The sequence below is a fragment of the Trachinotus anak genome, unplaced genomic scaffold (assembly GCF_046630095.1).
Source record: "Trachinotus anak isolate AG129_WGS33_773 ecotype Australia unplaced genomic scaffold, CSIRO_AGI_Tana_v1 ptg000017l, whole genome shotgun sequence".
Lineage (NCBI taxonomy): Eukaryota > Metazoa > Chordata > Actinopteri > Carangiformes > Carangidae > Trachinotus > Trachinotus anak.
This window is the reverse complement of record NW_027273868.1, coordinates 2580215-2594262: the sequence shown is the minus strand read 5'-3', so window position 1 is coordinate 2594262 and position 14048 is coordinate 2580215. Positions and strand designations below refer to the sequence as shown.

At 41.6% G+C, this 14048-nt stretch overlaps 1 long non-coding RNA gene, 1 other non-coding gene and 1 pseudogene across 4 annotated transcripts; 2 read left to right on the top strand and 1 right to left on the bottom strand.

Moving 5' to 3' along the window:
* Positions 1-773: 773 nt before the first annotated feature.
* On the top strand, positions 774-967 carry LOC139634839 (U2 spliceosomal RNA). The gene has a single exon (XR_011694084.1). It is a non-coding gene; the product is annotated as a U2 spliceosomal RNA (small nuclear RNA).
* Positions 968-4479: 3512 nt separating this feature from the next.
* LOC139634841 (U5 spliceosomal RNA) lies at positions 4480-4565 on the top strand (annotated as a pseudogene).
* Positions 4566-7783: 3218 nt separating this feature from the next.
* On the bottom strand, positions 7784-14048 carry LOC139634810 (uncharacterized). Of its 3 annotated transcripts, none has more exons than XR_011694073.1 (5): positions 11309-14048; positions 9986-10641; positions 9564-9907; positions 9152-9345; positions 7784-9035 (listed from the first exon to the last, which is right to left on the bottom strand). It is a non-coding gene; the product is annotated as an uncharacterized lncRNA (long non-coding RNA). The 3 variants fall into 3 exon arrangements; XR_011694072.1 differs by having other exon boundaries at positions 8833-9035; positions 9564-9640; positions 9730-9907; positions 9986-14048; XR_011694071.1 differs by having other exon boundaries at positions 8833-9035; positions 9986-14048.

Sequence of the window (14048 nt, the reverse complement as noted above, 5' to 3'; positions counted from 1 at the left end):
TTCTCCTAACAGGATCTGATAGCACACACCTGTTTCCTCTCTCCCTAACTGAGCAGCCAATTAACCCCACTCAGAGAGACAGCTGAAAACATCCAAAGTAGGCCGACCCTTTCAACATAAACCACCAAAATATCTTCAAAATCAAACCCTGAAAAATTTAATAGAAACATTTACTCAAAATACCAATACTTCAACAATGATAATAACAACACAATGATAATGTGGGGGATCAGGGCACAGTGAAAAGGGGATGGAACAACCTTTTCACAGACTTGAACTGGTTATGCCTCCATAAGTGTTTGCCAGGACAAGACATCATGTATCGGCATGGGTTGGCAAGGTCTCCGGTGTGTCCTAGGATTGGGTGCTCAGTAGAGGAGACAATTAGGCATGTCATGTGGGACTGTCCCTTTTCTAGGGTAGTATGGGAAGGGGTGGAACTGTGGTTAAGGCAGGAAGTCTTTGGTTTTGAACTAACTTGGGAAAAGGTTGAAAGGGGGGTTGGAGCAGGACTGGGTTGGGCAAAATTTGCCATTTGGTTAGTAATTAGCATGGTAAAGAGAAGCTTGTGGGTGGTTAGACAGGACCCAATTAAGAAAAACAGAAGCAGTAGAGTAGAGGGGGTGGTGAGGAGAGTAGGATGGGGGGTAGGATGTTTGGTGTAAACTTTTGTTTGGTTTGGTTTGTTTAAGCAAAATGTTATAGGGTATGTACTTTATGTTTTGGATTTGTGGACCTCATATGTTATGTGATCTGTTTTCTTTGTTGTGACATTTGATTTGGAGTTTGGAATTGCAATAAAAAAAATCTGTTCTTATCAGTCTAATATCTGATATGTCCTCTATCTATCTATCTAGGACAACATATTAAACAGATTTTTAGAACTGGGAGCTGAAAAAGGGGCTTGCTCCATTCACTCCACGCATCGACCTGGCATTGCACTGCCGCCAGCAGAGGTGGGACCAAGTAATTGTTTTGCAAGTATCAAGTAAGTCTCAAGTCTTTGCCCTCAACTCCTGAGTCAAGTCCCAAGTCAAGACAGGGAAGTCCCGAGTCGAGTCCCAAGTCGAGACTGACAAGTCCCAAGTCAAGTTCAAAGTCCTACAGTTTGAGTTTCGAGTCGTTTTAACAACAGAGTAATAATATTGACACAGATCATGTATGCTTTTAAAATCTGTATTTATTTACCAAAACTTTTTTTTGCAATAACATTCTTCCATTTGAAGAAAAAAAACAAGTGCAAATGTATATAAAAGTGCTGACATTGTATTTCGAAAGCATATTGTTGCACTATAACTAGTATGCTTTTAAAATCTGTATTTATTTATCAAAACTTTTTTTGCAAGAACATTCTTCCATTTGAAGAAAAAAAACAAGTGCAAATGTATATAAAAGTGCTGACATTGTATTTCGAAAGTATATTGGGGGGGGCGATAACATACATGAACATAACAATGAACAGGCTTGTGCTTTCTTATGTCAGGGCCCTATGCTGCATTGCATTTGTAAAAGATCAAATTTGTGCACAATGGGGACGTAGGATGATGCCACCATGGCTGAAAACTCGCTCCACTGGAGCACTGGAGACAGGCACTTCGGCTATGTCAAGGTAGTGACTTAGCTGTAGTGCTGGAGTGGTCCCAACATCCGTCTTCTGCCTCTTATGGTATGCAGCAAACAGCCCTTCTCCTTCTCTATGGTCCTCTTGCTGTTCTTCATCAATGAGAGGCACAGGCTGCTCAGTCTCTGCAGCATCTTGCAGGATCAATTCTGGGTCTGAAAAGGGGGGCAGTGATCCCATCTTGTGTCCTCGCCATTTTCACGTTGATGAAGATCCTAAGAAATCTTTTTTGCAGGGATGCCTGGAGACTTCTGACCAGGCCGCTCAGGAAACGGACTTGAGGCTGAAGCTTCTCTAGGTGGTGATTGAGGGACAAGATGGATGGAACAATAGCACTGATTGTGACAACCTTCTCCCCCTGTGTCAAATCTGTTGCTTCTCCAAACGGCTTCAAGATGTCCACCAACTCCTTCAACAGATTCCACTCCCGTGGTGTGAATGACAATTCCTTATGCCCAGCCTTTTCTAGAACAGCACAGAGCTTTAGATTATCACACTGGAGAACTGCCTTCACTTGCCTCAGTGTTGAGTTCCATCTCTGCCATCATCATCCTCTTGTTCACTGGGGAAGCACACAGTAAATGCTTTTCACATGTTAGCGGCATTGTCACTAATAATGAAGTCCAATTTATTTTTGATGTTGTATTCATCACATATTGCCTCAAATTGGTCACAGATTCTTTCAGCTGTGTGTGAGCCTTTGAAGCAATTGCAGGCCAAGAGATTGGTCTTTAGCTGTATCCTCTCTGCCTCTTTCTCCATCCAGTGCGCAGTGATACCAAGGAATCCCCTCATCTTTCGGTCAGACCAAATTTCCACAGTGACTGAAACATGGTCAGTGTTGCTCAATTGAGTTTTTAATTTTGAACGTCTCTCTTCAGCAAGGTTCTCTGTTTTTGATGTCAAAGTTCTACGACACACTGGGCTGTACTTACTGTCAATTACTGTCAGAAAGTGACGAAAACTCTTGTTTTCCACAATAGACAGGGGGAAGTTGCAATCGATAATCAAGTCGGACAGTATTGCATTGGTGATAGCTTTTTGCTGTGGATGACTCATGCTGTAATGCCCAACACGACTGTCCAGGAACTGGGAGATTGAAGGCTGTTTTGGTTTGTTTATGATGCTTTTGTTCATCTGGTATTCTTCAAATCTGTGAAAGGTAAGCATATTAAAAAGATGTCAGAAAATCGCTTATAGCCACACATGAACTGTATTTGAAACTACTCTTTATTACTCATGTTATTAATATCAATCAATTTGAACATTGTGTTAATATTAATTGTATTCTCAGTATGGAGAAGCAGACACTACCATCATGCCAGATAGGCTTTTGGCCATGACACAAATCTAATAAAATCAATATCAGTTTAAGTGTATGCTATATTAAGAATATTTTTACTGCTTTACCTTGCCATCAAACAGCGCTTTCCGTCAGGAAACTGAGATTATATCGCTTGTTAATTCACTCTATCCAGCACAACAAACTCCATTGACAAAAACAGCAATTTTACCCCGCATCTCACAGAAGTTGCTGGTCTACTGCTGCCTCAATTAGTATGTTTAATTGTGTTACTTTATGTCTTCGGTGTTAGTTCGGGTTAGTTGTGATTTACCAAAATTACACAAACGACACATATTCTTAATATAAAATACATTTAAAGGTTGTTTACGTTTTGCTGCTGACCACCATCTAATGTGTGTGATAGCTACACTAAGTATGTCATACAACCCGCTTCAAAAATCCCGAACTATATTATTTTATAATAGTTTGAGTAAGGGAGTGAACCCGCAGTGGAATGATTACCATGTTTGCAATGTAACGTTAACAGTGAGTTTACAGTCTCACTGATTTAGCAATGCTGCTAGCAAAGTTACTTAGCCGAGAAGCTAGCATTAGCTTTCATTCAGAACTTACCGTTCTTTGTGCAACTTCAAATGTCGGACGAAGTTGGAAGTTGTAGCGTCTCCGTCATTAATCTTTGTCCCACATGTTTTGCATACTGTAGTTCGTTTTTTGTTGACCACCTCGTAGTTTTTATACCTGAACAAAACTATCTTTGATATCATTTTTGCCAACTCGCGCCATTGTTTGGCAATTCTTCTTCGTTGGTTGTCCTGCAATTTGATTGGATGGATGCTGTTGATCAAAACAACGTGGATCAAATTTGATTGGATGTTGTACCAACAGCGCGCACACATACGCACACACACACACGGAGAGGGAGAGAGAGAGAGACGCACACAAGTGGTCCTACATACGTAACATACTTTTTAATCTTTAGGGAAAGTAGCGAGTCTTTTCAAGTCAAAATGCTCAAGTCCAAGTGAAGTCATAAGTTATTGATGTTCAAGTCCAAATCAAGTTATGAGTCTCTTTACATTTTGTCAAGTCAAGTCAAAAGTCATCAAATTCATGACTCGAGTCTGACTCGAGTCCAAGTCATGTGACTCGAGTCCACACCTCTGGCCACCAGGAACGGTGCACCATTCTCTGGCCTTGTGGAAAAGCAAGCAATGACGCAAATGTACAGTTTCAAATGCCACTTTGGCAGTGGCTCAAAGAAAGTAAGTCAACCTGCCCCACAGCTGATATCCATCACGCACCCTGGAAGGGCTGCTAGCCACCACTCAACCCGCATTTTCCCTGGATTTGGGGCCTGCAAGTGCCTGATAACTTGAGAAATTTGTGGGGATTGCATGTTGAGGCCCAGGCACTTTTCTCCACAACCCGATTGGATAGAGCCCGTGACAACATGGGGAGGAGGTGGGGATTTGGCAAGCTAAGAGAAGACTACCATGAGGGCGGTGACTGGGACCAATGGGGTCCTCGGCCACTCTTGAGGAGAGGGCTGTACTGACTCTGGTTTCTCTTCATCACGCACAAGTCTTTCGCCTTTTACTAAAGACTTCCGTGGAGAGGAACACCAAAGAGTTTAAGCTGTCTCTGTCAGGAATGGGAAGGTGAGCGGAGGTGGTGAAAAGCAGCCATTGTTCTGCTCACATCAAAAGCAGCGAACCGCGACCAATGAGATTTGTGCCAAGAGCCTGGCTTGAATGCCAGACACTTTGAGCCCATCGCTTCTTGGCCTTTTGGCTAAGACTGCGGTTGCCTCTTTTTGGTGGTTAAATTATTGCCTTAAACCAACTCTTGGGAGGAAATTGTCTACATTCCTTGTTTAAAGTAGTGCAACTTTTCTGTAGTTGTATATTGTGGTGGCAAAAATGTTTTACCTTGTTCAATAATTGAAAAAGAAGATCTTCACGCGTCAAGCTGTTTCTTGAGTTTAATAAACATTCATGAATGGAGTCACACAAACACAACTGAACAGCAGTACAGTCAGTGAGTGAGTGGCCTGAAGATGTTTTCCAGGGCCACAGTCTTATAGTCCCAAAACACATTCCACAAAGATGAGATGCGATCCTCTCTTTCACCTGCTTGCCTCTCCCCAGACACAATGTCACAGCTCTGTCTCCACCAAGGTCAAACGAGCTACCCTTATCATGAACAGAAAGGCAGATGGGCAAGACCTTCACATATATTTGTCTACACGTGTTTATCATGGCGGGGAAGGCAAGGCCATCCTGATATCTTGTCTCCATGTGCTCATCATCAGCTCATCCAGAGGTCTCCTTCATAGCCACGAAAAGGGTGTACAAAGGTTACTTCAAAACTTCATTAGAAATACACACACAGTCTTTGGTTACACAGTTTTGCCTAGTCACACATGAGTTATATCAAAATTTCCCATTACAATATCTTAAACAAATAGGAATTCATTGGCCCAGAGTACTTCTTACCTGCACTCTGCCAGTTTCAACACCTTGTCCAGGCCAAACTTGAAAAGGTACGTTTTTTTTTCAATTTTTTTTTTTAACTTGTACATATTTATTGCTTTATTGTTTATTGTTTTACCTATTGTAAGTTTTTACTGATTTTAGCTCCTTTTAGCTTGTGGTGCCTCCACCATGTCGGCCAACCATGCCAACATGTGGAGGCACCACAGTGTCCGTTTTAAGTTTAAAGGCCTCATGTTGTGCACTTTTCTCTGGGTTTATTTACTTGCTGATATCCCTAACAAGATATATCATTGGTTTTGAGTACCTGTGATCTGCTTAAAACTCGGTCTACCTGAATTCTGCAACTACTAGAATGACCACAGCAGTCATGACTGCTATGGTCATTATTTGTATATAATTTGGATTATCATTAAAAAGATCTAAGAATAAATTGGTGGAATAGGTAAAAAGGACACTAAATGATTGAGTGTTTTATTTATTTAATTGACACAACATAACTTCTCTGCAATTACACATGCAAACTTGAACTGCAACCATTTTCTCTGTGAAATAAAAACAAATACATCCTGCTTTCAAAATAGGTTGGTGTCATCATTAGACCTTAACAATGAAAATTATTAACTAGTATGAACATTCCAAAATGCTGTGATGGCTGCCAGCCAGCTGAAGACACTTGTTTTGCTTATGGCTCACAATCACTCACAGTCAACACAGGTAACCTGTACCTTCCATGTGCAGCTCCCACACACTACCTTGTGACATTTGACACAAGTATCCTTTGCTTTGTTTTTCTTACACTTTCTTCGCACTTGGCACTGCCTTCTCCTCTCCATCTTCTGCTGCTCCAACCGGGGCTCTCACACCATCATTTGTCTGGCTTTTGCTGTCATGTGTCCGGAGCAAAGTTTATTTGCGAGTCGCATAATGAAGTTCCTCCGTGACATCATCTCATTGGTGCATTTCTTGAACAGGATCGAAGCATATTATAATAAGAATATTATAAAACACAATAAATGGCCATCTTCATGTAGGTGCTTTCACTAAGTATTTCCTTGCCATTTGATCAAGCACATCTACTCCAACCTTCTGTTGGTTCTGTTGTAGTATGTAACAGTCTCCGGTTTAGCCTTGTAGCCACTTGTGATGTTGACAGCTGTGTGGACAGTGCTTAGAATGGAGACATTTTTCCTTGGTTTGCATTGATAGATTGTTAGGGTTGCACCGTCACATTTCAGCACATCTGTAGTGTGCAGGGCCCTTTGCTCCTTTACAGATGGAGGAAGCTCTCATCTCCTCTTATTTACCGTACCAACCAGGCTGGTTTTCTGGGCCTTTAGTGCCTTGGCAAGTTCAAGGGAAGTAAAGAAGTTATCAGTGGTGATGTTTCTCCCCTTCCCCAGGAAAGGCTCAGCCAATTTCAACACCACACTGTCTCCCAGTCGCTGTCCTGGCATTTTTGTCTCTCTTGGGTTTAGAGTGAAGCTATAACTAGGTTTTAGCTTCAGAGAGCATAAAAAACAAACAGACAATAGAGCAGGAGAAAGAGCGGGAAAATGTACCAAATAGTGAAATATGACACCACCTGTAAAAAGCATGCAGTCAATTTGACTGCTATGGTCATTCGAGGTAGTAATACTCAGATCTCTTTTGTGTTTTGAAATTTTAATGATAAAACAATGTTAGAATAAAATATACACACATTTAGGAAAAGTCAGGGTCCTATTGGTACATAGGTTTTTTTTAAACCAAGTTATGATTTTGAAAGCAGTCAAAATGACTGCCTTGGTAGTTCTAGTGTTATTGTTTATACTGCCCCTTTCTGTTGCCTCTTTCTGGAGCTCCAGCAGGCACAGGTCATTTGGCCAATCAGAAGAGAGAATGAGAACCTCTCCTCTGATTGGCTGACTGTTTTTGAGTGGCGTGTGGTCAGGCCAATCACAGGCAAGTAACTGAAACCTAAGCTGCATTCATAAAAATTCACCTGCGATGGATGGCAAAAGACCATATATGTTTGAACCGGACTCGGATCCGGAGACAGAGACGGCAGCCAACACAGAAACACCGCAATTGCGCCGTGTGGTGCAAGATGTTTCAGACTGGTAAGTTTTGTTTGTTACATTTCTTGCAACATGCAATTGCAAGAGTAAGGTAACCCGCAGCCTAATGATGCAGTGTAAAATAACATTCATTAATATATTAATGTCGGGTAACTACTCGGACGTGTTCTTAGAAAAATGAATGTAATAACTTCATGTAACTACAGTCTCAGTTACTAGTATCCACTGAGTAATGATGCAAATAGCCTACTCTGCTACATTTTCCATTAAATGACTAGTACAGACACTGGTGGCTCAAAGACTTGTTACTAGGTAACGCACATTCTGCTCATGTAGTCATGACTTACCGTTGGTTGACAGACTGCTTTTTTTTCTCTTTTTACTCTAGGTGTACCTGTGGCAACTGTGCAACGATGCCCACAGAAAGAGAAAACATTTGTTGCAATGAAACACCCCAGGTATTTTTTTTTCCACTTCACTTTATCTTATTATTGTTGTCTTTATATCTTATTTTATCTTTTGTTAGGTATAAACATTTTCTATTTATATCATTTTTATCATATCATTGTTATGTGAGCTGCTGGACTATCTGAATTTCCCTTCCAAGGGTAAATAAAGTATTTTCTATTCTATTCTATATTATCTCACGACCACATGCTGTGTTATGGAGCACAAACACAAGAGACAGTAATAATAAAATAATCAAGCGTAGCAAGCAGCGGGGCTGTACAAACATCTCTGGCAACCCTCAAGTTATGTTCATCTTAACAAAATCATTACATTATTCTTTCACTGTTTAATAAAGTTTACACATTGTCGTTCATTAGGCTCTCAGAAGAATGAACCGGGTTCAGCCCCCCCCAGACTGCATGACCTACCATCCTGGCCTTGAACCGGTGTGCTTAAATATGTATGCGCTCCAAAATGCATACAACATTTACCGTGCAGACTATGGGCACTTGAGAATAAGAGGCTTGGAGGCGTAAGTAATAATAACAACAATAACGATGGTGGTGATGATAATAATAATAATAATAATAATAATGATGCCTCAAGTGAGCCCTTAACCATCCCCCAGTAAATTTACCATGTTTATGTGTATGTTAAATACATAATGTTAAATATATTAAACACCAGTGAACTGAAATTCGAGAATGAATATTTTATGAAATACATCAGTAACAGAACAATAATAACAAATATTCTCTGATGGCACTTAATCTCCCTCCTACAGATGCTATCGGCATCTGGCATACAGGAGCTTCGTCAGCTGGTGCTGGGGCTTCCTGGGCAGGAGAGTGAGGGTGGTCATCCCCTCATGTGTTGTGCAGCGCATCCGCCAGGAGTTCCCTGAAGCAACAGGGAGGTATTTTGGGTTCAGACCCCCCCTCAACTGAAGCGGGACAAATAGCCAGTGACGGCTTCTTCCATGGAGGGCCTGTCGTATTGGGAGGACAGCAGGGCAGGGATGGGGATACTGTGCATCATCTCGGCGTATGGAGCAGGGTCAGGGAAGACTTGTTCGAAGAGCACCTCCATTAGCTCCTGGGTGTAGCCTGTAAAAATGTTTTATGGATATGACCAATTTGTTAATATGTTTTTCTGTTGCATATATATGTCATGATTAATATTTTCCTACTTTTATATAATAAAAACTTTTTTTTTTACTTACTGTATGTGGGCACTGTTTTCACTGGCTTGATGACAGATTCACCCTTCTTGAACTTGGGGAACTTTCTTTTGAACACTGGCTTTCCTGAGGCTGAGGTAGCTTGTGGGCGGTCAGTGTTTTCATTGAAATGCATGGCAGCCAGGTATAATCTGATAAGAAAGCTCCATGTGGTAGCTCCCTCCCACTTCATTGCTCTGGTGGTGGAGGAGAGAAAGTCCTTTTTGAAATATATTTCACAATGACTGGATTTTATATAATTATTGAGTGTTGAACATAGTGGGTCACTAAAGCTCTTCACTCAATCTATTATTTGTTACTTATGTTGTGATCTTTGCAAGCCATTTACCCACCATATTACCCATTGCATCAGTAGCTAGGAAAACTTCTATATCCTTGTATATTTCACGCTGACCTGAACCAACTGGATGTCAATTATCTTGTTGCTTTCAAGGTCCATCACACTGTAGCTACCATACTTAGCTGAGTGGACTGAGGATGACAAAAAGCCAGTTGTCGATATAAACAAGTTCACATTAGACTGCTGCAACTAGTAAGGCTGAGAAAATAGTATGCGTTACCTGGTGAGTCTGCCCTCATATCACCTCCAATTACAACACTGTCCCTCTGACTGAGCTGCTGCAGAAGAGTTTCCTGGTCCATCTTCCATTTGTGAATGATAGTTGGTTCCAGGTACATCTGAGCATGCCTTCTAAAAGTCTCATACCGGAACATCGGGATGTGCATTGCCTTGAATATCTAACATAAGAATAAGAAAACTATTAGTTTTATTTTCAGATTTGACTCTGTTTATTTTAAATAAATAATTCTGAATACCTTTTCCACTTGAAAAAAGTGAAGTAAATGGCAGCAGACAGCTGAAGGTTCCCAGCAGGTGTGCTACCAAAAACTGGTTGGCTCTTCCATGTTCTTAAAAAATGACAGTGGTTGCAGAGCTGGTCAACAGCCAAAAAAGTTCCCCGAGTTCTGCGGTTGATGTCACACACACGCTGGCACACAGGGCAGTGTGCGAAAAGCTCAAGGAGGCAGCTCCCATATACTATAAATTTTGTCTCGCCATAGGAAGAGTTTGGAGGGGGTCTGTTCATAAGAAAGACATGATAATCACATTTCCTTATTATTGTTTAGAAAACTTTTTCTTCCCTATTCTATGCTTAACTTGCTACCAATAATGTAATGGGCTAGTATAATATGTAAATCACAAACAATGGATATGAAGTTCTTTTACAAAAGCTCTGATGACTCCGTAAAAACTGTCACTGACTCCTCTGGGTTGTATGTGGAGTCTTGAGGATCAGGAATAAGAAAAGATATTTCTTCCTCTGCTTTCTCCTCTTCCAGTGGTTCAAGCCTTGGTCTTTTAGTTGGTCTTGAACCCTTGATTGGTGTTGAGGACATTGGTGTTTCTATAGTTGTGCATATGACACCAGAACCAACGCCTACACATTTAGAAGGCATGCTAGCCTGAATGCCTGGAAGCACAAATACAACAAATTAATCATTTTAAAAAATACATGCACTCTAAAAGGCATTTAGAAGACACAAGAATTAGGATCCTGATCGTGTTTTCATCTCTGTGGCCTTAAGCTCTGTCTTGTTTCCTGACTTAAAAGCACTATTTTCTTTTTTCTTTTTTTGTAGATGTGACTTATGCTTATAACCTCTGCCTCACAAGGTTAAGACAAATCACACTTAATTGTTACTCAAGTCCAAGCAAAGCGTGCCCAAGCAAATTTCCATCAGTATGATAAATATTAATGTTGTGACAGTTTGTATAAATTAAAGTCCGCCTTCATTCCCACACTGTACAGCCTACCCATGATACATAGGTTTAGTGATGGGGCCATTCAATAATATTATGTATTCTTTTATGTTAAATATATCATGACATTCTATGCTGCTTGGACACACTTTATGAAAGGCTTATTACTAGGCTGGAGTCATAGCTCAAAACGCTTTTTTAAGAAGAGAAGGTATCCTGACACAAATAACACTAATGCTGTATTTCTTACATACAGGCGCTAACACATACACTTGTAATTAAGCCAAAATAAACATCAGCATAAATAAGTTGCATTATTAAATTGGGTGATGTATTCATGTATCCATCAGTCACTGTCACTAATCATTTTTACTCACCTTTGCTTCTCACATGCTCTTTTAAAGTCCCAACAGACAGCTGTGTGCCAACTGTGGATGTCTGTGGAGGGTCAGTTTGAGTGCTGACATGCTTATACTTCACGGAGTGCTGTGATAGACAGACAGATAAAGGAGTGTTATTGACTGAGTAAAGCTGATTTCAAGGTGTCACAATATGATACATTATCATGTGCATATGAAATGATAGCCTACCAGCATGAAAACGTTCACTGCCATTAAAACAGTAACAGTTAAAAAAAAAACACCTCTATGAACTAAGTTGTTTGACAGTTACATTTGTCTTTATTTCATGTAGCTTAACATTTGCTTCACAGTAGGGTTGTCACGATACTAAAATTTTCAACTCGATACCGATTCTCAGGAATATATTCGATAATCGATGCCATTTTTGATACCACATTAGGAAAAAAAGTCTCTCACACCTGCTGCTTTGCTCTCTCTCTCTCTCTCTCTCACACACACACACACACCTAGCTGCCTCTTCACTGTAACTGCTTTGCAGTTGGCGTCATTAACGTCAGCCTTTAACCGCTAGCTGCGGCTAATGTCTAATAATAAGACGGCCTACATTAATGCATACTGTAGCAACTAGCCCTGTTAATATTGTTATGCGCTACTACTGGTAACTCACGTAGCGGTGAGGGGGAGGGTAGCCAACCTGCCTGCTGCTGTGTGTGTGATGGCAGAGAGGGAGAGGGAGGGGGGGCTAGTATCACTACTTTTTTCCCCCCTTTTATTCAGTCATATCCGGATACAGCGTTTTAGTGTCACTACTATTTTTCAGTGTATCGACAACCCTACTTCACAGTTGCCAGCTATATGGTTAACGGAAGAACAATAAAAAAAAGTAGTAATGGGAGGACTTACGGTTTGATGAGGTAGCGAGCAGATGTGCGAGTGGGGAGCTCCAGCCGAATTTTTCATTTACTTTTCAAGTCTACCAATTTAACAGCGCTTCTCCTAGAGCTGACTCACGCATTACTCAGTTTTTATGTGGGAAAGAGTACTGCGATGTAATGAGCACCTCAAATTCTAATCCTCAACCCTCAGTAACAACTCGAGCAGCTAGCATTTCAGCTAAGCTAGCTAATATGGCCACTGCCGCTCCAGAGCTTCCTGACCCCGGGGGCAGAAGCGCCGACAACCAAGGCCACTCCGACCCAGTCACCAAGATCGACCTTGAAGCTCTATTCAGCAAACAATGTGATAGCTTCAAAACTGACATGGCTGTCCTGATTCAACAAGCAACTGATTCCCTGAAGCAGTCAGTGGACTCATTGGGCCAGCAGGTCGCTTCATTTAACAACCGTCTCACTGGGGGGCGCAAGATGGCGACGTAGAGTGAGCATCACAATAGGTTAGCTCCGGTGGCATTTAACAGATTATGTGTGAATTCTTTATGTCTGTGCGATAAAAATACGCAATTTTGATCAGGAGGTATCCTATCATGAGCCTGGACACTTATTTTCTGCAAAACTCAGACAGTATGAAGAAAGCAACGAAAAAAACGGCAAAGACCAGCTCTCCCTCGAGCCCTGACGATGGTGGTGAGCTAACCGATGCTAACTCGGGAGTTGTGGAGCCATGTCTTGTTCAAGCTTTGGATAAGATAACTGACAACCTCACTAAAGTTATTGACACCAAAGTTGCCACTGTCTTAGAGGCCATTCGGGAGCAGACCTCGCAGTTGCAAGCAATTGCCACGCGTGTTGCAGAAGCTGAAGAGCGAATTGCTGATGTTGAAACTACAGCAACATCCTTAGAGGCTAGGATAACGACTCTTGAAAAACAAGTGCGCGACATGCTGGAGCATATCGATGATCTTGACAACCGAGGCCGCAGATGCAATGTGCGTGTGGTTGGTTTACCTGAGGACACTGAAGGACCTGATCCAGTAAAGTTCTTTGAGAAATGGATCCCCGAACATCTCCAAATGACAACAAAAGACGGCCGACTGAAGCTTGACTGGGCTCACAGATCCACTGTATCGAAACCCGGTCCAAATCAACGCCCGAGACCACTGATACTAAAGTTTCACAACTTTCGGGATAAGCAGCGGGTGATGGATGCTGCGCGTCGACTCGGATCCCGCGGACGGCCCCGCACCGGGAGAGCCCAGAGTCTCATTCTTCAACGACTACTCGGCTGAAGTGGTCCGGAGACGTAAAGCATTTGACGACGCAAAATCCCAATTGAAGAAATTAAACATGGACTATGCTTTGCTCTATCCGGCTATCTTAAGGGTGACAGTGGATGGAAAGCAGAGACGGTTTGACTCTCCGAAGGACGCCGTTTCACTGGCTCAGTCATTAGAAGGAGGATGCTAAGGTATGTCAGATTGACAGTATACAAAGCGGACTCAGATCAATGACTCATTGATGAGGTGTGTATGGATACCCTCCTGTTCGACTTATGTAAGCATTTTATATTTTATTGGGCAGAAAATAATAGCCACTGTGAGTGTGCTTGGATGTTTGCTTTTTTTGTTTTGTTTTCTTTTCTCGCTGCCGAGTGTGGTGTAGTTTAATACTGACACTGTTTTGAATGAGGATTGGATGGCAAGTTTTCTGGTCTTGCCGTGGAGGAAGGTTTGTAATCCCTGCGGGTTAATTGGCAGGGACAACCCCCTTGAACATTTGCGTTTCTGCTGTGTTTTTCTGTACAGCAGTTCTTGTTCATTTTCTGATTTAATGTTTGTTGTTTTTCTTGGCTCAGTGAA